This window comes from Hyla sarda, chromosome 2, assembly GCF_029499605.1.
Source record: "Hyla sarda isolate aHylSar1 chromosome 2, aHylSar1.hap1, whole genome shotgun sequence".
NCBI lineage: Eukaryota > Metazoa > Chordata > Amphibia > Anura > Hylidae > Hyla > Hyla sarda.
The window spans coordinates 285404408-285431742 of NC_079190.1; positions in this window are offsets into that span (position 1 = coordinate 285404408).

Consider the following 27335-nt stretch of genomic DNA (forward strand, 5'->3'; position numbering starts at 1 on the left):
AACAATGATGTCAGTTATTACTGGCAGATGTCAACTGCTGATAGCAGTGGACATCGCCGGTCATGACACGGGCCGAACCAGAAGGCCCCCGTCATGTCCACCCACCCGACCCATGACATACATGTATGTTATGGGCCGGGAAGGGGTTAAAACATGTGTGGTTTACTTAGATTAACCCTTCAGAGTAGCAACAAGGAGATTGTATTGCTCTCACTGCTGTTATAATGCCCCTTTGAGTCCACTCTCTCATTCTCTCTATTTAAAGGGGTACTCCACTTGAAAACTTTTTTTTTAAATCAACTGGTTCCAGAAAGTTATACAGATTTGTAAATTACTTCTATTTAAAAATCTTAATCCTTCCAGTAATTATCAGCTGCTGTATACTACAGAGGATACTACTTTTTGAATTTCCTTTCTGTCTGACCACAATGCTCTCTGCTGACACCTCTGTCCATGTCAGGAACTGTCCAGAGCAGGAGAGGTTTGCTATTGAGATTTGTTCCTACTCTGGATAGTTCCTAAAATGGACAGAGCTGTCAGCAGAGAGCATTGTGGTCAGACAGAAAGGAAATTAAAAAAGAAAAGAACTTCCTGTGGAGCATACAGCAGCTGAGATGATTTTTAAATAGAAGTAATTTACAAATCTGTTTAACTTTCTGACACCAGTTGATTTAAAAAAATGTTTTTAAGTGGAGTACCCCTTTAAGGAGAACAGAGTTGGGTTTACTATACTTTTCTGGCCAATGATAGGACAGCACATACTCCTCTCTGGAGAAAGTGCACTGAATTAAACAGGCTGGTACTGTTCTGCCAGATGATTTACATGGTACGCTACCAGGGCCAGATTAAGGCTGCCTGGAAGACAGAGCACTTCATTATGATGGGGCCCCCCCGACAGTTCCCCCACATTAGGTGCAGTATAGTTCCCCCACATTAGGTGCAGTATAGTTCCCCACATTAGGTGCAGTATAGTTCCTCCACATTAGGTGCAGTATAGTTCCGTCACATTAGATGCAGTATAGTTCCCCACATTAGGTGCCATATAGTTCCCCACATTATGTGCAGTATAGTTCCCCCACATTAGGTGCAGTACAGTTCCCCACATTAGGTACAGTACAGTTCCCCACATTAGGTACAGTATAGTTCCCCCACATTTTGTGCAGTACAGTTCCCCCATATTAGGTACAGTATAGTTCCCCACATTAGGTGCAGTTCAGTTCCCCCACAGACATACAGCCTTCAGCCATATACAGTGTATGGCTGGAGGCTGTATGCCTGTTTACTGCCCCACTTCAGTGTTCCGACCACCGTTTCTCCTGTCCAGGGAGCGAAGGTAAAACACTGAAGATGACATGCCGCTGGTAACTTACCATGCGCGCGCGTGTCCACCTCGATGCTCCACTCCGCTCTCTTTTCTTGTATTGGCGCTATCTTCCGGCGGCCCCTGCGTTTTTAAAGTTAACACGGGGGCCACCGCAGAGAGGTAGCCTCTGGGACACCCTTGTGTCCTAAACAGATTTTTCGGGACACAGGGATGTCCCGAATGTGACGAGGGCCCCCTGTGGGCCCGGGGCCCGGAGCAGGCACTCCATGAGTGCCAATGATGACCCGGCCCTGTACGTTACTATAGATGGCAGGTGAGGGGAGAGGGAAGCTATTGATGTACTTGGTTTGCAAGGTCTAAGTAGTAAACTTCTGATGATAATAACTAAAGGGTGAGGAAGAGGGAATTACTTTCAGGAGGCTATGCTGTGTACATGGTAGGAAAACAAAAAGTTACACAAGGGACAGTGTGGTCCCTCTGGAAAAGGCAGACAGGCTCAGAATGCATTCACACAGTCCAAGCTCTTTCCTGCACATTATACTCATCTAAGCCCTACTACCTTTTCTCTGTTTTAGTCTCTCTGCTGCTAGAAACAGAATTACCCCAACAGGTATTGGACATCAGATTGCAGGGAAGTGAGAAACCTAGTGGCCAAGACTTTAGAACCTTTTTCTCACATGAGGAATAATTTTTTGTAAATGAAGAGAAACTACACATAGACATGCTGCACGCTACTCATCAAATGGCATGAAGTTGTTGGAAAAGACAGTGACCATTCTAAAAATTCTGAGCATGTATCTTTTTATTTTTCTTCGAGATTGTGTAAAAGACAGTGACAGTATAGCAAAGGCTAAAACGACGCCAGTGACAGATCACCAGAATTCAGTGATGATTGTACTTAAATGGGCACTGTTAGATTTGAAAAAACTTCATATGTTGTACATGTTGTATGTTAATTATTACCTTTTTATAGAAATCATGGATCTTATAAAATCATGGCTTTGTGCAACCTGAAGGACAGGTATTGACAAAGTCCAGTAAGTGAGGGTGGGCTAGCACTCCTCTGTGCTCTCCCCTGTCTGATAGCACTCCTTTGTGCTTTCTCCTGTCTGATAGGACTCCTCTGTGCTCTCTCCTGATAGTACACCTCTGTGCTCTCTCCTCTCTGATAGCACTTCTTTGTGCTCTCTCCTGTCTGATAGGACTCCTCTGTGCTCTCTCCTGTCTGATAGTACTCCTCTGTGCTCTCTCCTGTCTGATAGCACTTCTTTGTGCTCTCTCCTGTCTGATAGGACTCCTCTGTGCTCTCTCCTGTCTGATAGTACTCCTCTGTGCTCTCCCCTGTCTAATAGGACTCCTCTGTGCTCTCTCCTGTCTGATAGGACTCCTTTGTGTTCTCTCCTGTCTGATAGTACTCCTCTGTGCTCTCTCCTGTCTGATAGCACTTCTCTGTTCTCTGTTCTGTCTAATAGCACTTCTCTGTGCTCTCTCCTGTCTGATAGCACTCCTCTGTGCTCTCTCCGGTCTGATAGTACTCCTCTGTGCTCTCTCCTGTCTGATAGGACTCCTCTGTGCTCTCTCCTGTCTGATAGTACACCTCTGTGCTCTCTCTCCTGTCTGATAGCACTTCTTTGTGCTCTCTCCTGTCTGATAGGACTCCTCTGTGCTGTCTCCTGTCTGATAGTACTCCTCTGTGCTCTCCCCTGTCTGATAGGACTCCTCTGTGCTCTCTCCTGTCTGATAGGACTCCTCTGTGTTCTCTCCTGTCTGATAGTACTCCTCTGTGCTCTCTCCTGTCTGATAGCACTTCTCTGTGCTCTGTTCTGTCTGATAGCACTTCTCTGTGCTCTCTCCTGTCTGATAGCACTCCTCTGTGCTCTCTCCGGTCTGATAGTGCTCCTCTGTGCTCTCTCCTGTCTGATAGGACTCCTCTGTGCTCTCTCCTGTCTGATAGGACTCCTCTGTGTTCTCTCCTGTCTGATAGTACTCCTCTGTGCTCTCTCCTGTCTGATAGGACTCCTCTGTGCTCTCTCCTGTCTATTTAAAATGTTGACAAACATAAAACCGTATCCGTTTTTTTCAAGGAAAATGTATTAAAACGTATGCAAATGGACATCCGTTTTCAAACCGTATATGGTTTAAAAACGTGAGGAGGCATATACGGTTGCATACGTTTTTTGTACAGAAACAGGATACGGGACCCGTATTGCAACAACGAGATGTGAATGCAGCCTAAGTAATCTTTTATCGCTTCTGTTCTTTTGGACTCCGGTTCCGCTGGTAAATTCATTGGTGCCTCCCAGGTCCATAAACACCGTCTTCCAGTGTCTCGTCTTGCCAAGCCCTTCTACATCTCTTCTGTTAATGGACAATATCTGAAATGTAAGGTGCAATTTCGCACGGAACCCCTTATCATGGAAATTTGCATAAGGAAAAAATTGAGTTCTATGTACTACCACATTGTACTTGTTCTTCTTGAGCTTCTTCTTGGTCTTCAACGTCATTCTCCATAACTTGGCTGGAAATCTGGTGAAATCACTTATTGGGGACATTATTGCCAAGATCACTGTCTTGTCCCCCTGTGATATCTTCGGTGCCTGTTAAACTCTGATGTAAAGTCCTGAATTGGGGACATTCTTCCTTGCTAGTTGGTCACCTTAGTAGACGGAAGACTCCACGACAGAAGCCTGCAAGTCCCTTACAGCCTTTGCCCATTCCAGAAACCCCTTGGTCTCATGTAGTGGGAAACTTTTTAAGTTCCAAAGAAGAGAGGAAGACCAAAGAGGTTGGGGTACTGTAACATCCATCTGTCATTTCCCCGCTGCCGGCGGGGCTGGGATGTGCATCGCGGGACACGCCCGCATGTGAATCCCAGCCCATCACTGACCTCCCTGTCCTTGCAGCCCCGGTGCGCGTGCCCCCGCCTCCGCGGGCACACTTCCGCTGGAGCTCTCATTCTTAAAGGGCCAGTGCTCATTTAGTCAAGTGTCTACACCTGCACCCTGGTCCTTAAATATCATCTCCTCCCTTGGTTCCCTGCCGGATCTTTGGTTGTCTATTGCCATAGTGAAAGTTCTGTGTCTCTGTTACTGTGTAACTGTTCCTTGCTACCTTCCTACCCTGCACCTGTGTTCCTGCCCTGACTTGCCATCTTGCCACATCTTGCCAGTCTCCTTCTGTGCCACGCCACCTCCCAGCTACATGTGAGGATGAGTGGTGCCAGGGGTAGCGACCTGGGTGCCGCCTGCTGCAGCAAGACCATCCCACTTTGTGGCGGGCTTTGGTGAAAACCAGCGGCACCTTAGACTCCGCTCCCTGGCACGGCTCATATCATCATCCACACAGGCCCAGAGGATCCACCACCTGCCTTGACCATAACAGGTGCCCAAGACCCTTTGATGCATCTTACAGATTTCTATTATTGGAAATCTGACACAATATCCTTATCAATGACTGGTTTTCCTAGACTGTTGTTCCAGAATTCCAGTACCATAGATCTCTCAACTGGTTTGAAGCGCAAGTCAGTACAACTTTTGTCATTAAAATCAGATCCAAATTCTCTTCTTATATGCATCTATCATGTAAGGTCATTTTATATGATTCATCTTTGTATTCAGAGACCTACAGTATATAGGTGAAAGCCATTAATAGTGTGCAAAAACCATCTGTATGCAGACAAGCCAAGCCTCTCCTACTCTCTAATAGCTTTTCAATGTTTGGGAACCTGCTGGTCCATTTGTAGAGGACAAAATCCAGCATTGCTTACATTACATACATTCACTTTGAACTTCGACTAAGAATACCTTCATTAAAATCCCTTAGATAAGACTGAGCTGCCACATTACAGGAGCACAGAGAGTGGTCATGTGGACATGGGCAAAAACAGCCCTCTCCCCATAAATGTCCTATAAGTCTAATTTTGTAACACATTTTACTTACGGCTTTCTGGCAGTTCTCCTTAAAAAAAAAAAAAAAAAAAAAACAATATTGCTCTGCCAAATGTACATTTCTGTAAATAGAATTATTCGGCAATGTTTCCGTAGACATCAAAATAGAATAAAAATCCGTACTGAAAAAACACCTTTAAGATACAGATACCGTATGTATTTGAAAGCTGTTCTATCAGTGTAAATAAGTAACATCTACAGAGTGTAAGACTACTGAAAAGATTCCAAATATGCAATGTATAGAACACATATAGAACGTACATTTATGACATTTAAATAATTTCTACAAATACGATAAATAAGACTAATGTATTAGTCTGTTAGAATGTGCTTGTTTGGTGTACAGCTTCCTCCCTCTCTATCATTACTGTCACACTCATATGAACCCTGATAACGTGTTGCCTCCATTCCTGGAGCATGAATCCACAGAACATATGGTCCTCTGTGGAAGATGTATCTTCGTTTTACCAGATGGTGCTGTGTGATTAAATGGGAATCAGACCCTGCGAGCCAATCACAGATGGGGGCTATTTTCACTTAATTAATAAAACAAAGAAAAAAAATTCTTAAAAGCTTGGGATCCGAAAGCACAGTATGTCTGTCTTATGCCGCACATTGTGTGTAGGTATGTGTGAAAGTAATATGCTTAGTATGCTTCTATATAATTTTTATTAATTTACGTGCATATAAAATTATTTTTTTTTTCTGTTAAAGCTGAACATAAGTATTTCAGTATTTGAGAACAGCATACATTTCTACTTTAACGTAGTCTCTTTATAATGTTAGAAACGTGGGGCATTAGCCTAAATATTTACAAGGGGAGACTTTGACCTGCTGGTACAAAATATATAACACATCAGACTACAGCTGTTACTACAGTCCTACGGCAAAGGGGCAAAGACTGTTAACTTCACTAGGCTCACATTTGTCACATAGTGTTTAAACCTTAAAAGGAATCTGTCAATAGATTTATACTGCCTAAAAGAAGGACAGAATCAAATCCTGACAGGCTCAATCTCCAAGAACAATTATGTTTTACTCTAAAGCATAGAGAAAAACATTGTTTAGAACCTGAGCCATGGCACTAGGGAAGAGTCTGGGAGGCAGTCTACCCAGCTTCCCCCTCTCCCATCTTGCTCAGTTTGTTAGATAGATCTTTCCAGGACTTGTGTATAGAAAGACGCCATTCAATCAAGCCAAGTCAAGCACAGGAAAGCCAGAGATACCACCTGCTGGCCTCTTCCCCAGTGCCACGGTTCAGGTTCTAAACTACATGTTTCTCGGAAATACTGCAGAATTTCAGAGTAAAACATAGTTGTTGGCGATGGAATCTCATACTGCCAGTGGTTTAGGCAGACTCCCTTTAGGGTCTATTCCCACGTACAGTATTCTGTGCAGATTTGATGCGCAAGATTTCAAACTGTGTTCAGTCAGTTTACATTGAGCTCTACAGCAGAAAATCCTGCGCATCAAATCTGCACAGAAAACTGTACGTGTGAATAGACCATTAAGGCATTATGAAGGAAACCTGTCACAGTGTCATGTTGCTCAAACCATAGGCAACATGAAAAACTGATTGTCTTCCTTATCACAATTACCTATGATTCACTCAAAATACTGTGCCTTCTCAGAGTAATCATAGATGTAATGTAATGTAATGTTACTACTACCAGAAATGGGGCTTCAAGTTATCAGGGGGGTCCCTGGACCTGACTGACAGATCACTACCTATATGGTTCAGTCCTCTGTTCCTGGCCAAAGTTGCAGCTGTTTGGATTAAAGCATATATCATTAGAGAGTCTACGGTTCGGGCAGCATAAAATTAGTGACTGGTTGCCATTACAGTAACGCTTCATTTCTAAATCTGCAATGAAAAAATATAATTGCCATCTGATTTGTCCCTATTGGTAATAAATCAGTTTTTTTTTATGTAATGCTTTGACAGATAAGGATCTCTGTGAGTGGAAAGAAGAATTTTCTATCCATTCCACACTGCTCTGCTACAATGAAGCCACTATTAGATAGCTATGATATAAATCATGTCATTTAATTAAACCTTGGTAGAAATCACACATTTAAAGGAAATCTGACATCAGTGTCACCTGCACTAACCTGTCGGTACACTCAGGTAGTGCAGGTGACACTGATGACAATCATACTTGATCCCGTTCCGTGCTCCGGTCCTCCTGCTATCTTCTTCTGTATCATCTGTTCTGGAGCCGACTTGGAGCATGGGCAGAGCTTAGTGACATCACCGCTGCTGTTGCTAGCAGCATGACCCAGCAAAGAAGCAGGAGCAGTGATGTCATGAAGCTCCACCCCCAAGTTGGCCCTGGAACAGAAGATACTGAAGAACATAGCGGGAGAACCGGCGCATGGAACGGGATCAAGAAAATATGGTTGCCATCAGTGTCACCTGCAGGGCCAGATCATCATTGGCGCTCATGGAGCGGCTGCTCCGGGCCCCATGCCCGCAGGGGGCCCCCGTCACATTCAGGACATTCCTGTGTACGAAAAATCTTTTCAGGACACAAGGATGTCCCTGTTACCTCTCTGCGCCCAACATTAACTTTAAAAATGCAGGGCCGCCGGGAGGTAGCGCATGCAGGGATGTCACTGACGTCCCGTGCGTGCACCCATAGGAGAAGAGAAGAGCAGAGCAGTGAGGAGGATGCGCGCATGGTAAGTTGAAGGTCATTTTCAGTACTCCGACCACCCCTCCTCGGGTCTCGGGACCTACTGCTATGGCCCATAGGCCATAGCAGTAGATCGTGACCCCGGACCGGAGGAGCAGTGGTCGGAGCACTGAAGTGGGGCAGTACACAGGCATACAGCCTCCAGCCATACACCGTATATGGCTGAAGGCTGTATGTCTGTGGGGTACTATACTGCACCTAATGTGGGGAACTATATTGCACCTAATGTGGGGGAACTGTACTGCACCTAATGTGGACGAACTGTACTGCACCTAATGTGGACGAACTGTACTGCGCCTAATGTGGGGGAACTGTACTGCACCTAATGTGGGGGAACTGTACTGCACCTAATGTGGGGGAACTGTACTGCACCTAACGTGGGGGAACTGTACTGCACCTAATGTGGGGGAACTTTACTGCACTTAATGTGGGGGAAACTGTTCTAAACCTAATGTGGGGGAACTGTACAGCACCTAATGTGGGGGAACTGTACAGCACCTAATGTGGGGGAAATGTACTGCACCTAATGTGGGGGGACTGTACTGCACCTAATATGGGGGAACTGTACTGCCAACCTAATGTGGGGGAACTGTACTGCCAACCTAATGTGGGGGAACTGTACTGCCAACCTAATATGGGGGAACTGTACTGCCAACCTAATGTGGGGGAACCGTACTGCCAACCTAATGTGGGGGAACTGTACTACCAACCTAATGTGGGGGAACTGTACTGCCATCCTAATGTGGGGGGAACTGTACTGCCAACCTAATGTGGGGGGAACGCTACTGCCAACCTAATGTGGGGGGGGGGACTGTACTGCCAACCTAATGGGGGGGGAACTACAACCTATAGTGGGGGAACTATACTGCACCTAATGTGGGGGAACTACAACCTAATGTGGGGGAACTATACTGCCAACCTAATTTGGGGGCACTGGGGGTGGGGTTGGTGAAGAAAAGTGTAGTGGAGAAGGACCAGGAGGGCTGACGTGAGGTTGTTTGGGGGAGGGGGGTGGGGTAAGGTAGGTGTGGGTCTGGTAAACAAGGCAGAGGAGTGTGAAGGGGGGGGGTAGGGGGTGCAGAAAAGTGGTATAGTGGAGAAGGACCAGGAGTGTTGAAGGGGGGAACTTAAGGACCAGGGGACTAAGGCTAAGTTTAAAGAGAAGGCAAAAGCACAAGAAAAAAAAGGGGGAAACCTAGCCTTAGGGGTCTATGGGAGCAGGAGTCTGGAGGAGGACTTAGAGGTCTGGGGGGGAAGAGGGGTCTGGGGGAATTAGGGCTCGTCCACACTACGAACTTCCGCCAGCAGAATTTTGCTTGTTTTCAATGGGATGCTGCTGCTCTGTGCACACTATAGAAGACACAGTGTGTGGTAGTATTATTTTTAGAGGGCATGATGTTTGGCAGTATAATATACAGGGTACACAGGGTTTGACAGTATTATATTTAGGAAGCACAGTCTCTGGAAGGGTTATAATGATTGTTGTACAGATTGTTATACAGAGGATGAGGATCGGCTGGCAAAGTGAGTAACCATTGATGTCCAGGCGTCAAACTTTACAGAGAAAGATGGTGCTGGAAGAAGAAATGGCGTCTGGACCAGATGAAGAAGAAAAGGAAAGACAACAGAGAAGACGTCTCCTGTGAGTCATTTTATGTTTGTGTATTCTCCTGGCCGTCCCATTAGATCTCTCGTCACTTCTAAGTTTTGCAATAGTAATGGATGAAACTGTATGCCAATTTGTGGCTCTAGCTGGTACAAAACTGCAACTCCTATAATGCCTGAAGCTCCAGACATAATGGGTGTTGTAGCTTTGCAACAGCTGGAAAGAGTGACTTGAACTAAAGGGATTTTAGACGATGCAGCCCATTTTATTTTAACGGTGGCCGGACTCCTGTGACACCCACCAAAAAATAAATAAAAAAAGATGTCATAGTCTAATATACTCATGGAGCGCCTGCTCCGGGCCCCATGCCCGCAGGGGGCCCCCGTCACATTCAGGACATCCCTGTGTTCCGAAAAATCAATTCAGGACACAAGGATGTCCCTGTTACCTCTCTGCCCCCCGCATTAACTTTAAAAATGCAGGGGCCGCCGGGAGGTAGCGCACGCAGGGACGTCACTGACATCCTGTGCGTGCACCCATAGGAGAAGAGAAGAGCGGAGCAGAGCAGTGAGGAGGACGCGCGCATGGTAAGTTGAAGGTCATCTTCAGTGCTCCGAACACCCCTCCTCGGGTCTCGGGACCTACTGCTATGGCCCATAGGCCATAGCAGTAGATCGTGACCCCGGACCGGAGGAGCGGCGGTCGGAGCACTGAAGTGGGGCAGTACACAGGCATACAGCCTCCAGCCATACACTGTATATGGCTGAAGGCTGTATGTCTGTGGGGTACTATACTGCATATAATGTAGGGGGAACTGTACTGCACCTAATGTGGGGAAACTGTACTGCGCTTAATGTGGGGGTACTGTACTGCACCTAATGTGGGGGAACTGTACTGCACCTAATGTGGGGGAGCTGTACTGCACCTAATGTGGGGGAACTTTACTGCACCTAATGTGGGGGAAACTGTACAGCACCTAATGTGGGGGAACTGTACAGCACCTAATGTGGGGGAAATGTACTGCACCTAATGTGGGGGGACTGTACTGCACCTAATGTGGGGGAAATGTACTGCCAACCTATTGCTGGGAACTGTACTGCCATCCTAATGTGGGGGAACTGTACTGCCAACCTAATGTGGGGGAACCGTACTGCCAACCAAATGTGGGGGAACCGTACTACCAACCTAATGTGGGGGAACTGTACTGACAACCTAATGTGGGTGGAACTGTACTGCCAACCTAATGTGGGGGGAACTGTACTGCCAACCTAATGTGGGGGGAACGCTACTGCCAACCTAATGTGGGGGGGAACTGTACTGCCAACCTAATGTGGGGGGAACTATACTGCCAACCTAATGTGGGGGAGCTATACTGCCAACCTAATGTGGGGGAGCTATACTGCCAACCTAATGTTGGGGAACTATACTGCACCTAATGTGGGGGAACTATACTGCACCTAATGTGGGGTAACTACAACCTAATGTGGGGGAGCTATACTGCCAACCTAATGTGGGGGAACTATACTGCACCTAATGTGGGGGAACTACAACCTTTATGTGAGGGAACTATACTGCCAACCTAATTTGGGGGAACTGGGGGTGGGGTTGATGAAGAAAAGTGTAGCGGAGAAGGACCAGGAGGGCGTAAGTGAGGTTGTTTGGTGGAGGGGGAGGTAAGGTAACTGTGGGTTTGTTAAAGGGGGCAGAGGCGTGTAAAGGTGCCTGGGGGGGGGGGGTAGGGGGTGCAGAAAAGTGGATTAGTGGAGAAGGACCAGGAGTGTTGAAGGAGGAACTTAAGGACCCAGGGAGTAAGGCTAAGTTTCCAGAGAAGGCAAAAGCACAAGAAAAAAAAGGGGGGAACCTAGCCTTAGGGGTCTATGGGAGCAGAAGTCTGGAGGAGGACTTAGAGGTCTGGGGGGGCAGAGGGGTCTGGGGGAATTAGGGCTCGTCCACACTACGAACTTCCGCCAGCAGAATTTCGCTTGTTTTCAATGGGATGCTGCTGCTCTGTGCACACTATGGAAGACACAGTGTGTAGTAGTATTATTTTTAGAGGGCATGATGTTTGGCAGTATAATATACAGGGTACACAGGGTTTGGCAGTATAATATACAGGGTACAAAGGGTTTGACAGTATTTTATTTAGGAAGCACAGTCTCTTGAAGGGTTATAATGATTGTTGTACAGATTGTTATACAGAGGATGAGGATCGGCTGGCAAAGTGAGGAACCAATGATGTCCAGGCATCAAACTTTACAGAGGAAGATGGAGCTGGAAGAAGACATGGCGTCTGGACCAGATGAAGAAGAAAAGGAAAGACAACAGAGAAGACGTCTCCTGTGAGTCATTTTATGTTTGTGTATTCTCCTGACTGTCCCATTAGATCTCTCCTCACTTCTAAGTTTTGCAGTAATAATGGATGAAACTGTACCCCAATTTGAGGCTCCAGCTGTTACAAAACTACAACTCCTATAATGCCTGAAGCTCTCCAGACATAATGGGTGTTGTAGCTTTGCAACAGCTGGAAAGAGTGACTTAAACTGAAGGGATTTTAGACCATGCAGGCCATTTTATTTTAACGGTGGCCTGGCTCCTGTGACACCCACCAAAAAATAAATGTAAAAAAGGCGACATAGTCTAATATGCCCAGGCCAATTTTTGGTCCCAGTTTGTTCCTTACTTGACAGGCACGCAACAAGTCTCAGTGGAAGGGAAGGGGGACTGTCGGGGGAGCATCATAATGAAGTGCCCCGTCTTCCAGGCAGCCTTAATCTGGCCCTGGTCACCTTCATTACCTGTCTGTATTTACAGGTTATTGAATGCGACACTGATGACAGGTTCCATTCATACAGCAGAATTTCTGCTGCAGAATTTCCCCTGCAGGAATTCGACTGAAGTGAATTGGCTATAAATTCATGCAGAATTCCGTGCAGAAATTCTGCCATGTGAACAAAGCCTAACTGTTTAGGTAATATCTACATTTTGGATGGTAAGAAAAAGGACTCTTGTAGTTCATTGTGTATAGATTGAATAAAGATCCACTTTGTTAAGTATTCTTTTATGCTTAAGTCAGCTAAATATTGAATTTTAGGCCAAATTACATTAAATGATTAAATCATTAAAATTATAAGTTTAATATGCAGGTTGAAAACAGAATTCTGTAAGAATCTGTTGAATATGTTAAGAACAAATTTATATCAGGCTAAAATAAGAGACATTTAAGGAAGGCACTTCTTGCAGCTCCTGATCTCCAAAATCTTTAAACCCTTCCCACAGAATGACATATATAAACGTCATGTTATGCTGGTAGTTCGCGCATCATGACGTTTATATAAGTCATTCAGTTAACCCGGCGATGCGCGTCATCGCACGGGTTAACTGGCAGAAGTCCCACTGTTACCAACGGGAGACAACTTCTGCAAGCCCCCCCAGGACCATCTGTGGATGGTCCTGGTCAGCTATCAGTGTGACTGGTCCCTGTGGACCAATCACAGTGTCTCAGCTGACTTGGGGGGATGGGGGGATAAAGTTAATTTCCCCCGCTCTGCCCGCCCCTAAAAGTCAGGCAAAGTGGGGGAAGAGGATCCCAAGAGCTGCAGGGGGGGGCCGCGGCACATACCTGGGACCAGCGCGGCAGTAAGGACTGGGGATCGGCGGCAGGCACAAGTGTAGGAGGCAGCGGCGGTGTCAGCATAAGAGGCACAGTGAAGACAGCCGTTGGCTGTCCGGGCATACTGGGAGTTGTAGTTTTGCAACATCTGGAGGGCCACAGTTTGGAGACCACTGTGCAGTGGTCTCCAATCTCTGCTCTTCCAGATGTTGCAAAACTACAACTCTCAGCATGCCCAGACACTCCAGGAATGCTGGGAGCTGTAGTTCTGTAATATCTGGCCCTTCAGATGTTGCTGAACTACAACTCCAAGCATGCCTAGGCAGTCTTAGCATGCTTGGAGTTGAAGTTTTGAAACATCTGGAGGGCTACAGTTTGGAGACCACTACACAGAGGTCTCCAAACTGTTCTCCAGTTGTTGCATAACTACAACTCCCAACATGCACTGACAGACCATGCATGCTGGGAGTTGTAGTTTTGCAACAGCTGTAGGCACACAGGTTGGGAAACACTGAGTTAAGTAACAAACTCTCAGTGTTTTGCAACCAGTGTGCCTCCAGCTGTTGCATAACTACAACCCTCAGCATGCACGGTCAGCCAAAGGGCATGCTGAGTGTTGTAGTTTTGCAACTGCTGGAGGTTTGCCCCGCCCCCTCCCCCCCCCCCCCATGTAATTGTATAGGGTACACGAGTGGGGGTTTACAGCAAGTTTCTCGCTGCAAGTTTGAGATGCAGCAAATTTTCCGCTGCAGCTCAAACTCCCAGCGGTAAGCTGAATGTGAACCCCCACCCGTGTGAATGCACCCTAAAAACACTACAATACACTACAGTAACACATAATAAAATGTGAAACCCTACATATACACATACCCCTACACAGTCACTACCCCCCCCCCCCCCCCAATAAAAAGGAAAAACATCAGGTACGCCACCGTTTCCAAAATGGAGCCTCCAGCTGTTGCAAAACAACAACTACCAGTATTGCCGAACAGCCATTGACTGTCCAGGCATGCTGGGAGTTTTGCAACAACTGGGGGCACCCTGTTTGGGAATCACTGGCGTAGAATACCCCTATGTCCACCCCTATGCAAATCCCTAATTTAAGCCTCAAATACGCATGGCGTTCTCTCACTTCGGAGCCCTGTTGAATTTCAAGGCAACAGTTTAGGGCTACATATGGGGTATTTCCGTACTAAGGAGAAATTGCCTAACAAATTTTGGGAGGCTTTTTCTCCTTTTAACCCCTATGAAAAGGTAAAGTTGGGGCCTACTCCAGCATGTTATTGTAAAAAAAAAATATTTGTTACACTAACTTGCTGGTGTTACCCCAAAAAAGTAACACAATTTCTCCTGAGTACGGAAATACCCATATGTGGACGTAAAATGCTCTGCAGGCGCGCAAGGCTCAGGAGTGAGAGCGCACTATGTACATTTGAGGTGATTTGCACAGGGGTGGCTGATCATTAAAGCGGTTCTGACATAAACACAAGCCTATACTGAGCCTTAACTACCCACAGGTGTTTGAAGAATTTTCGTTGAAAATGAAAAATTTTTATTTCTTCACTAAAATGCTGGTTTTATGCCAAATTTTTCATTTTCAAAAGGGACAATAGGAAAAAGCCCCCCAAAATTTGTAACACAATTTCTTCAGAGTATATAAATACCCCATATGTGCATGTACAGTGCTCTGCGGGAGCACTACAGGGCTCAGAAGAGAAGGAGCACCATTGGGCTTTTGGAGAGAGAATTTGGCAGGAATTGAAGGCAATGTGTGTTTACAAAGCCCCCATGGTGCCAGAACGGTGGACCCCCCCCCCCCCCCCACATATGACCCCATTTAGGAACTACATCCTTCACAGAATGTAAAAAGGGGTCCAGTGAGCATTTACACCCCACAGGTGTCTGACAGATTTTTGGAACAGTGGTCCGTGAAAATGAAAAATTTTATTTTTCATTTGCACAGCCCACTGTTCCAAAAGTCTGTAAAACGCCAGTGGGGTGTAAATATTCACTGCACTGTTCTGGTAGTATGGGGTCTTTGTAAACGCACATGGCCCCCAACTTCCATTCCAAACTAATTCTTTCTTCAAAAGCTCCTTTTCTTCTGAGCATTGTAGTTCGCCAGCAGAGCACTTTACATCCACACATGGGGTATTTCCACACTCAGAAGAAATGGGGCTACAAATTTTGGGGGGGCATTTTCTCCAATAACCTCTTGTAAAGATGGTAAATTTGAGGGGGGAAAATGCATTTTAGTAAAAAAAAAATTTTATTTGCGCATCCGACTTTAACGAAAAGTCGTCAAACATCTGTGGGGTGTTAAGACTCGCTAAATGCCTTGTTACGTGCCTTGAGGGCTGTAGTTTCCAAAATAGCATGCCATGTGTTTTTTTTTTTTTTTTTTGCTGTTATGGCACCATAGGGGCTTCCTAAATGTGACATGCCCCCCAAAAGCCATTTCAGCAAAATTTGCTTTCAAAAAGCCAAATGTGGCTCCTTCTCTTCTGAGCCCTGTAGTGCACCAGCAGAGAGAACTTGACATCCACATATGGGTATTTCCATACTCCTATTCCCCTTGTGAAAATAAAGAAATTTGGGAAACACCAGCATTTTAGTGAAAAAAATTTATTTTTTCATTTTCATGTCCAACTTTAGTGAAAATTTGTCAAACACCTGTGGGTGTAAAGGCTCCCCTCTTGTAAAAATGGTAAATTTGGGGAAGGAAACTGCACTTTTGTGAATAAAAAATATTTCATTTACACATCCGACTTTAACGAAAAGTCGTCAAACACCTGTGGGGTTTTAAGGCTCACTGTACCCCTTGTTACGTTCCTTGAGGGGTGTAGTTTCCCAAATAGTATGCCATGTGTTTTTTTTTTGCTGTTATGGAACCATAGGGGCCTTGTAAATGTGACATACCCCCAAAAACCATTACAGCTAAATTTGCTTTCAAAAAGCCAAATGTGGCTCCTCTTCTGAGCATTGTAGTGCGCCAGCAGAGCACTTGACATCCACATATGGGGTATTTCCATACTCAGAAGAAATGGGGTTACAAATTTTGGGGGGCATTTTCTCCTCTTACCTGGTAAAAATTGTAAATTTGGGGGAAAAATGCATTTTATTGAAAACATTTTTTTTTCATTTAAACATCCGAATTTTATGAAAGTCATCAAACTCCTGTGGGGTGTTAAGGCTCACTGTACCCCTTCTTCCTAAATGTGACATGCTCCCTAAAAAATATTTCAGCAAAATTCACTCTCCAAAATCCCATTGTTGCTCCTTTGCTTTTGAGCCCTCTAGTGCACCCACAAAGCCCTTTACATCCACATATTAGGTATTTCCTTACTGGAGAGAATTGGGTTACACATTTTAGGGGCATTTTCTCCTTTTAACCCTTGTAAAAATTCAAAAACTGGGTCTACAAGAACATGTTAGTGTAAAAACTTGAGATTTTGAATTTTCTCCTTCATTTTGCTGCTATTCCTGTGAAACACCTAAAGGGTTAACAAACATTCTGAATATCATTTTGTATACTTTGAGGGGTGCAGTTTTTATAATGGGGTCATTTATGGGGTATTTCTAATATGAAGACCCCTCAAATCCATTCAAAACTGAACTGGTCCCTAAAAAATTCTGATTTAGAAAATGTTGTGAAAAAATTGGAAAATTACTGCTGAACTTCAAAGTTCAGCAGTAATTTTCCAATTTTTCACAAAATGACCTCGGTCCTTAAGGGTATATATCTGCCATGTGATATTTATAATACTGATGTCTTACATGGCAGAGATGTCATTGAGACCACTGCGGGCCTCAGGGCCTGAATGTAACTGCTATATACTGTATGCTATGCACCTATTATACCAAGACCCCAGTTCATGGAGCAAAGAAGATCTTGGATTTAAAGATGTCTCTCCATCACAAAAGAGCAACAACTTGTATACATGGTAAAAACTTGAAAGAAAATAAGAAACAGATATGGAAATTATGAATTTTAGAACTAGCCTTTAAATGGAAAATATCTTTAAGAACAAAAAATGCCTACCATGTGTTAGTAAATTTCCATAAGCCTATAACAACTGTATATGATCATATGGCTGTCAATCACTAGAACAATCATTTCACCGCACAGGCACTTGTAATGAATTAATCATAAATCTGTTCTTGTATAAAGGTAAACAATAATCACTTCAGACACCCAACCTTATAAAGACTTGCACAAGAGGCATTCCATATAGCTATATGGGTGCTTTAATACAGTGCTGCATACAGGTCAGATTGGAATCTCTATTACTTGGCACAATGCTGCTATTAAGACCAGGAGTATATGCCGGCATCATGTATACTGAAGTCAATAAAGAGGTTTCTGTCACATGGCAGTGAAACATTCTATGCATGTAGAAATCTATGGTAACAAAGCACATGAAAGGGTGTCAAAATGCACATCAGGCGGTTTGCTAGCAGTTTGCTAGGTTTGTTTGACTGTTTGAGATTTTTATAGGTATATTAGCTGAGTACCCGACGTTGCCCGGTTTTTCCTTCCTAATCCTTGTTGTGGAGGAAAATAAAGGAGGAAGCTTTTGACTTCATATCCTGTCCTCATATATTGTTGTCATATCCTAACCCCATATCCCGACCTCCTACCCTGACCTCCTATCCCGACCTCCTATCCCAAACTCCTATCCCGTCTGTCACGATGCCGGCTGGCAGGTAGTGGATCCTCTGTGCCAGAGAGGGATTGGCGTGGACCGTGCTAGTGGACCGGTTCTAAGCCACTACTGGTTTTCACCAGAGCCCGCCGCAAAGCGGGATGGTCTTGCTGCGGCGGTAGTGACCAGGTCGTATCCACTAGCAACGGCTCACCTCTCTGGCTGCTGAAGATAGGCGCGGTACAAGGGAGTAGGCAGAAGCAAGGTCGGACGTAGCAGAAGGTCGGGGCAGGCAGCAAGGATCGTAGTCAGGGGCAACGGCAGAAGGTCTGGAACACAGGCTAGGAACACACAAGGAACGCTTTCACTGGCACAATGGCAACAAGATCCGGCAAGGGAGTGCAGGGGAAGTGAGGTGATATAGGGAAGTGCACAGGTGAACACACTAATTGGAACCACTGCGCCAATCAGCGGCGCAGTGGCCCTTTAAATCGCAGAGACCCGGCGCGCGCGCGCCCTAGGGAGCGGGGCCGCGCGCGCCGGGACAGAACAGACGGGGAGCGAGTCAGGTACGGGAGCCGGGGTGCGCATCGCGAGCGGGCGCTACCCGCATCGCGAATCGCATCCCGGCTGGCAGCGGAATCGCAGCGCCCCGGGTCAGAGGATGTGACCGGAGCGCTGCAGCGGGGAGAGTGAAGCGAGCGCTCCGGGGAGGAGCGGGGACCCGGAGCGCTCGGCGTAACAGTACCCCCCCCCTTGGGTCTCCCCCTCTTCTTAGAGCCTGAGAACCTGAGGAGCAGACTTTTGTCTAGGATGTTGTCCTCAGGTTCCCAGGATCTCTCTTCAGGACCACAACCCTCCCAGTCCACCAAAAAAAAAGTTTTCCCTCTGACCTTCTTGGAAGCCAAGATTTCTCTGACAGAGAAGACGTCCGAGGAGCCGGAAACAGGAGTGGGAGGAACAGATTTGGGAGAAAAACGGTTGAGGATGAGTGGTTTGAGAAGAGAGACGTGAAAGGCATTAGGGATACGAAGAGAAGGAGGAAGAAGAAGTTTATAAGAGACAGGATTAATTTGACACAAAATTTTGAAAGGACCAAGATAGCGTGGTCCCAACTTGTAGCTAGGGACACGGAAGCGGACATATTTAGCGGAGAGCCATACCTTGTCTCCAGGGGAAAAAACGGGAGGAGCTCTTCTTTTCTTATCCGCGAACTTCTTCATGCGTGATGAAGCCTGTAAGAGAGAATTTTGGGTCTCTCTCCATATGATGGAAAGGTCACGAGAAATTTCATCCACAGCGGGCAGACCAGAGGGCAAGGGAGTAGGGAGGGGGGGAAGAGGGTGACGGCCGTACACCACGAAAAATGGGGATTTGGAGGAAGATTCAGAGACCCTGAAGTTATACGAGAATTCGGCCCATGGGAGGAGATCTGCCCAGTCATCCTGGCGGGAGGAAACAAAATGTCGCAAATAATCACCCAAGATCTGGTTAATTCTTTCTACTTGTCCATTGGACTGGGGATGATATGCAGAAGAAAAATTTAATTTAATCTTGAGTTGTTTACAGAGAGCCCTCCAGAATTTAGACACGAATTGGACGCCTCTATCCGAGACAATCTGCTTAGGCAACCCGTGAAGACGAAAAATGTGTACAAAAAATTGTTTAGCCAACTGAGGCGCAGAAGGAAGACCAGGAAGAGGGATGAAATGTGCCATTTTGGAGAATCGATCAACGACCACCCAAATAACAGTGTTGCCACGGGAAGGGGGTAAATCAGTAATAAAATCCATACCAATCAGAGACCAAGGCTGTTCGGGGACAGGCAGAGGATGAAGAAAACCAGCGGGCTTCTGGCGAGGAGTCTTATCCCGGGCACAGATAGTGCAGGCTCGCACAAAGTCCACAACATCCGTCTCCAGAGTCGGCCACCAATAGAAGCGGGAGATGAGTTGCACAGATTTCTTGATGCCCGCATGACCTGCGAGATGGGAGGAGTGACCCCATTTGAGGATTCCGAGGCGTTGGCGTGGAGAAACAAAGGTCTTTCCTGGAGGAGTCTGCCTGATGGAGGCAGGAGAAGTGGAGATCAGGCAGTCAGGTGGAATGATGTGTTGCGGAGAGAGTTCAACTTCTGAGGCATCCGAGGAACGAGAGAGAGCATCGGCCCTAATGTTCTTATCGGCAGGACGAAAGTGAATCTCAAAATTAAATCGGGCAAAGAACAGAGACCACCGGGCCTGGCGAGGATTCAGCCGTTGGGCAGACTGGAGGTAGGAGAGGTTCTTGTGGTCGGTGTAGATAATAACAGGAAAACTTGATCCCTCCAGCAGATGCCTCCATTCCTCAAGTGCTAATTTAATGGCTAGAAGCTCTCGATCCCCGATGGAGTAGTTCCTCTCCGCTGGAGAGAAGGTCCTAGAGAAAAAACCACAAGTGACAGCATGCCCGGAAGAATTTTTTTGTAGAAGAACAGCTCCAGCTCCCACTGAGGAGGCATCAACCTCCAATAGGAAGGGTTTGGAAGGGTCCGGTCTGGAGAGGACGGGAGCCGAAGAAAAGGCAGACTTGAGTCGTTTAAAGGCGTCTTCTGCTTGAGGAGGCCAGGACTTGGGATCAGCATTTTTTTTGGTTAAAGCCACGATAGGAGCCACAATGGTAGAAAAATGTGGAATAAATTGCCTGTAATAATTGGCGAACCCCAAAAAGCGTTGGATAGCACGGAGTCCGGAGGGGCGTGGCCAATCTAAGACGGCAGAGAGTTTGTCTGGATCCATCTGTAGTCCCTGGCCAGAGACCAAATATCCTAGAAAAGGAAGAGATTGGCATTCAAACAGACATTTCTCAATTTTGGCATAGAGTTGATTGTCACGAAGTCTCTGAAGAACCATACGGACATGCTGGCGGTGTTCTTCTAGATTGGCAGAAAAAATTAGGATATCGTCCAGATATACAACAACACAGGAGTATAACAGATCACGAAAAATTTCATTGACAAAGTCTTGGAAGACGGCAGGGGCGTTGCACAGGCCAAAGGGCATGACCAGATACTCAAAGTGTCCATCTCTGGTGTTAAATGCCGTTTTCCACTCATCCCCCTCTCTGATGCGGATGAGGTTATAGGCGCCTCTTAAGTCCAATTTAGTAAAGATGTGGGCACCTTGGAGGTGATCAAAGAGTTCAGAGATGAGGGGTAAAGGGTAGCGGTTCTTAACCGTGATTTTATTAAGACCGCGGTAGTCAATGCAAGGACGTAGGGAGCCATCTTTTTTGGACACAAAGAAAAATCCGGCTCCGGCAGGAGAGGAGGATTTACGGATAAAGCCCTTTTTTAGATTCTCCTGGACGTATTCAGACATGGCAAGAGTCTCTGGGGCAGAGAGAGGATAAATTCTGCCCCGGGGTGGAGTAGTGCCCGGGAGGAGGTCGATAGGACAATCATAAGGCCTGTGAGGAGGTAGAGTCTCAGCTTGTTTTTTGCAGAAAACATCCGCGAAGTCCATATAGGCCTTAGGGAGACCGGTTACTGGAGGAACCACAGAGTTACGGCAAGGGTTACTGGAAACCGGTTTTAGACAGTTTTTGGAACAAGAGGACCCCCAACTCTTGATCTCCCCAGTGGACCAATCCAGGGTTGGGGAATGAAGTTGAAGCCAGGGAAGTCCAAGGAGAATTTCCGAGGTGCAATTGGGGAGGACCAAAAGTTCAATCCTCTCGTGATGAGATCCGATGCTCATAAGAAGGGGCTCCGTGCGGAAACGTATGGTACAGTCCAATCTTTCATTATTTACACAATTGATGTAGAGGGGTCTGGCGAGACTGGTCACCGGGATGTTGAACCTGTTGACGAGAGAGGCCAAAATAAAATTTCCTGCAGATCCAGAGTCCAAGAAGGCCACAGTAGAGAAGGAGAAGGCAGAGGCAGACATCCGCACAGGCACAGTAAGACGTGGAGAAGCAGAGTAGACATCAAGGACTGTCTCACTTTTGTGCGGAGTCAGCGTACGTCTTTCCAGGCGGGGAGGACGGATAGGACAATCCCTCAGGAAGTGTTCGGTACTAGCACAGTACAGGCAGAGGTTCTCCATACGGCGTCGTGTCCTCTCTTGAGGTGTCAGGCGAGACCGGTCGACCTGCATAGCCTCCACGGCGGGAGGCACAGGAACAGATTGCAGGGGACCAGAGGAGAGAGGAGCCGAGGAGAAGAAACGCCTCGTGCGAACAGAGTCCATATCTTGGCGGAGTTCCTGACGCCTTTCGGAAAAACGCATGTCAATGCGAGTGGCTAGGTGAATAAGTTCATGTAGATTAGCAGGAATTTCTCGTGCGGCCAGAACATCTTTAATGTTGCTGGATAGGCCTTTTTTGAAGGTCGCGCAGAGGGCCTCATTATTCCAGGACAATTCTGAAGCAAGAGTACGGAATTGTACGGCATACTCGCCAACGGAAGAATTACCCTGGACCAGGTTCAACAGGGCAGTCTCAGCAGAAGAGGCACGGGCAGGTTCCTCAAAGACACTTCGGATTTCCGAGAAGAAGGAGTGTACAGAGGCAGTGACGGGGTCATTGCGGTCCCAGAGCGGTGTGGCCCATGACAGGGCTTTTCCGGACAGAAGGCTGACTACGAAAGCCACCTTAGACCTTTCAGTGGGAAACAGGTCCGACATCATCTCCAGATGCAGGGAACATTGGGAAAGAAAGCCACGGCAAAACTTAGAGTCCCCATCAAATTTATCCGGCAAGGATAGGCGTAGCCCAGGAGCGGCCACTCGCTGCGGAGGAGGTGCAGGAGCTGGCGGAGGAGATGACTGCTGAAGCTGTGGTAGTAACTGTTGTAGTATAACGGTCAGTTGAGACAGCTGTTGGCCTTGTTGCGCTATCTGTTGTGACTGCTGGGCGACCACCGTGGTGAGGTCAGCGACAACTGGCAGAGGAACTTCAGCGGGATCCATGGCCGGATCTACTGTCACGATGCCGGCTGGCAGGTAGTGGATCCTCTGTGCCAGAGAGGGATTGGCGTGGACCGTGCTAGTGGACCGGTTCTAAGCCACTACTGGTTTTCACCAGAGCCCGCCGCAAAGCGGGATGGTCTTGCTGCGGCGGTAGTGACCAGGTCGTATCCACTAGCAACGGCTCACCTCTCTGGCTGCTGAAGATAGGCGCGGTACAAGGGAGTAGGCAGAAGCAAGGTCGGACGTAGCAGAAGGTCGGGGCAGGCAGCAAGGATCGTAGTCAGGGGCAACGGCAGAAGGTCTGGAACACAGGCTAGGAACACACAAGGAACGCTTTCACTGGCACAATGGCAACAAGATCCGGCAAGGGAGTGCAGGGGAAGTGAGGTGATATAGGGAAGTGCACAGGTGAACACACTAATTGGAACCACTGCGCCAATCAGCGGCGCAGTGGCCCTTTAAATCGCAGAGACCCGGCGCGCGCGCGCCCTAGGGAGCGGGGCCGCGCGCGCCGGGACAGAACAGACGGGGAGCGAGTCAGGTACGGGAGCCGGGGTGCGCATCGCGAGCGGGCGCTACCCGCATCGCGAATCGCATCCCGGCTGGCAGCGGAATCGCAGCGCCCCGGGTCAGAGGATGTGACCGGAGCGCTGCAGCGGGGAGAGTGAAGCGAGCGCTCCGGGGAGGAGCGGGGACCCGGAGCGCTCGGCGTAACACCGTCCTCCTATCCTGACCTACTATCTCGACCTCCTGTCCCGACCTCCTATTCTGACCTCCTATCCCATCCTTCTTTCCCGTCCTCATATCTTGACCTCCTATCTCGACCTCCTATCCTGACCTCCTATCTTGACCACCTATCTTGAAATTCCAAAAATGGAATGATTTGTAACAAGGGACTGTTTGCCATTGTGTTTTGTGTGAAAGTAACTTGGTTTATAACCGGAAAACATTTTGTACAGTTCAACACTTTTATGAATAAAGTATTTAATGTTTGGGTGATAATTTATTTTTATTTTTTTTTGACATTATTACACCTGAATAATTTTAATTAAAGGACAACTTTAGTGGTACACTTTTATATATGCCCGTGCCCAGGCCTCAAAAATAAAAAAAATAAAGTTATACATACCTTCCTACGAGCCCCCTTTGGTCCACCACAGGCCTCACGGTCCGACAGTGCTGACGTCATTCCACTACCTGGGGACGCCGCAGAGCTGTCGGCATATCACCGGCCGTAGCGATGTCCCGCCCCGGCCTGTGATAGGTTGAGCCCACTGTCATGTAAGAAGCAGGCCAGAGCTTCTTACATAACAGTGGGCTCAGCCTATCACCGACTGGGGCGGGACATCGGCTCTGCGGCGTCCCCGTCCCCAGGAAGTGGAATGACGTCAGCACTGCTGGACCGTGAGGCCTGTGGTGGACCAACGGGGGCTTGTAGGAAGGTATGTATAGGTTTATTTTGATTATTTTTGAGGCCTGGGCACGAGCATATTTAAAAGTGTACCACTACAGTAGTCCTTTAATGAAACTGTTTATAAACAAACTAGTCCAAAACCTTTTGACTCACACAAATACATTTTTATTTATAAATGGTCTTTAACCTCTTCAGGACATAGGGCGTATGGATACGCCCTGCATCCCAAGTCCTTAAGGACCGAGGGCGTATTCATACGCCTGTGGGAATTCCGGCCCCCACCGCTAGCCGGTTGGGGACCGGAGCCGGATGCCTGCTGAAATCGTTCAGCAGGCATCCCGGCATATCGCCCAGGGGGGTCATTATGCCCCCCCATGTCGGCGATCACCGCAGATCGCTGGACAATTCAGTCCAGCGATCTGCGGCGATTCCGGGTCAATCGGGTCTCCAGTGACCCGATGACCCGGAATTACTGGCTGATCGGGGCCGTCAGAGACGGCCCCGAACAGCCAGAGCCTGCAGGGGTGAGGTGGCACTGGTGCCACCTCACGATCGCCCTGATTCGTCGGCCGGATTACCGGCCGACCAATCAGGGCGCCTGCTGCGGGTGTCACTCCTGCACCCGCTCCGCCCCTCTTCTGGAGGACGTGAGCGGGTGCGGGACGTGCACCCCGGGTGCTGGGGACCCCGATCCCCGGCACTCCTGTTGGGATCGGGGCCCCAGGAGCAGCGGCGGCGGCGGAGACGACGAGGGACTGACCTGCAGCGTCTGGATCGTTGGAGGTGAGTGACAGCCTCCTGCTGTTGCTTAGCAACAGCTCCCAGCATGCAAAAAGGGCATGCTGGGAGCTGTAGTTATGCAACAGCAGGAGGCAGACCACCACAACTTCCAGCATTCCCTTATGGGCATGCTGGGACTTATGGTTTTGCAACAGCTGGAGGCACATTCTTTCTATGGAAAAGTGTACCTTCAGCTGTTGTATAACTACAACTCCCAGCTTGCACAAACAGCTAAAGTGCATGCTGGGAGTTGTAGTGGTGCATCTGCTGGTTGCATAACTACAACTCCCAGCATGCCCGTTGGCTGTCGGTGACTGCTGAGAGTTGTAGTTTTGCAACAGCTGAAGGCACACTGGTTGTGAAACTCAGTTTTTTTTTTACCTAACTCAGTGTTTCACGACCGGTGTGCCTCCAGCTGTTGCAAACTACAACTCTCAGCAGTCACCGTACACCATGCACCGTACATGCTGGGAGATGTAGTTTTGCAACAGCTGGAGGCACACTGGTTGTGAAACACTGAGTTAGGTCACAAACTCAGTGATACATAACCAGTGTGCCTACAGTTGTTGCAAAACTGCAACTCTCAGCAGTCACCGACAGCCAACGGGCATGCTGGGAGTTGTAGTTATGCAACAGCTGGATGTCCCCCCCAATGTGAACGTACAGGGTACACTCACATGGGCGGAGGATTACAGTAAGTATCTGGCTGCAAATTTGAGCTGCCGCAAACTTTCTGCTGCAGCTCAAATTGCCAGCGAGAAACTACTGTGAACGCCCCGCCCGTGCGACTGTACCCTAAAAACACTACACTACACTACCACAAAAAATAAAATAAAAAGTAAAAAACACTACATATACACATACCCCTACACAGCCCCCCCAATAAAAATGAAAAACGTCTGGTACGCCACTGTTTCCAGAACGGAGCCTCCAGCTGTTGCAAAACAACTCCCAGTATTGTCGGCCAGCCGTTGACTGTCCAGGCATGCTGGGAGTTTTGCAACAGCTGGAGGCACCCTGTTTGGGAATCACTGGCGTAGAATACTCCTATGTCCACCCCTATGCAATCCCTAATTTAGGCCTCAAATGCGCATGGCGCTCTCACTTTGGAGCCCTGTCGTATTTCAAGGCAACAGTTTAGGGTCACATATGGGGTATCGCCGTACTCGGGAGAAATTGTGTTACAAATTATGGGGGGTATTTTCTGCTTTTACCCTTTTTAAAAATGTAAAATTTTTGGGAAAACAAGCATTTTAGGTAAAAAAAAAAATTTTTTTTTACATATGCAAAAGTCGTGAAACACCTGTGGGGTATAAAGGTTCACTTAACCCCTTGTTACGTTCCCCGAGGGGTCTAGTTTCCAAAATGGTATGCCATGTGGGTTTTTTTTTGCTGTCCTGGCACCATAGGGGCTTCCTAAATGCGGCATGCCCCCAGAGAAAAATTTGCGTTCAAAAAGCCAAATGTGACTCCTTCTCTTCCGAGACCTGTAGTGCGCCAGCAGAGCACTTTTCACCTCCATATGGGGTGTTTTCTGAATCGGGAGAAATTGGGCTTCAAATTTTTAGGGGTATTTTCTGCTTTTACCCTTTTTAAAAATAAAAATTTTTTGGGAAAACAAGCATTTTAGGTAAAATTTATTTTTATTTTTTTACATTTGCAAAAGTCGTGAAACACCTGTGGGGTATTAAGGTTCACTTTATCCCATGTTACATTCCCCGAGGGGTCTAGTTTCCAAAATGGTATGCCATGTGGTTTTTTTTTGCTGTTCTGGCACCATAAGGGCTTCCTAAAGGTAACATGCCCCCCAAAAACCATTTCAGAAAAACGTACTCTCCAAAATCCCCTTCTCGCTCCTTCCCTTCTGAGCCCTCTACTGCGCCCGCCGAACACTTTACATAGACATATGAGGTATGTCCTTACTCGAGAGAAATTGGGCTACAAATACAAGTAAAAATTTTGTCCTTTTACCCCTTGTAAAAATTCAAAAATTGGGTCTACAAGAACATGTGAGTGTAAAAAATGAAGATTGTGAATTTTCTCCTTCACTTTGCTGCTATTCGTGTGAAACACCTAAAGGGTTAAAACGCTGACTGAATGTCATTTTGAATACTTTAGGGGGTGTAGTTTTTATAATGGGGTCATTTATGGGGTATTTCTAATATGAAGACCCTTCAAATCCACTTCAAACCTGAACTGGTCCCTGAAAAATACTGAGTTTGAAAATTTTGTGAAAAATCGGAAAATTGCTGCTGACCGTTGAAGCCCTCTGGGGTCTTCCAAAAGTAAAAACACGTCAATTTTATGATGCAAACATAAAGTAGACATATTGTATATGTGAACCAAAAAAAAATGTATTC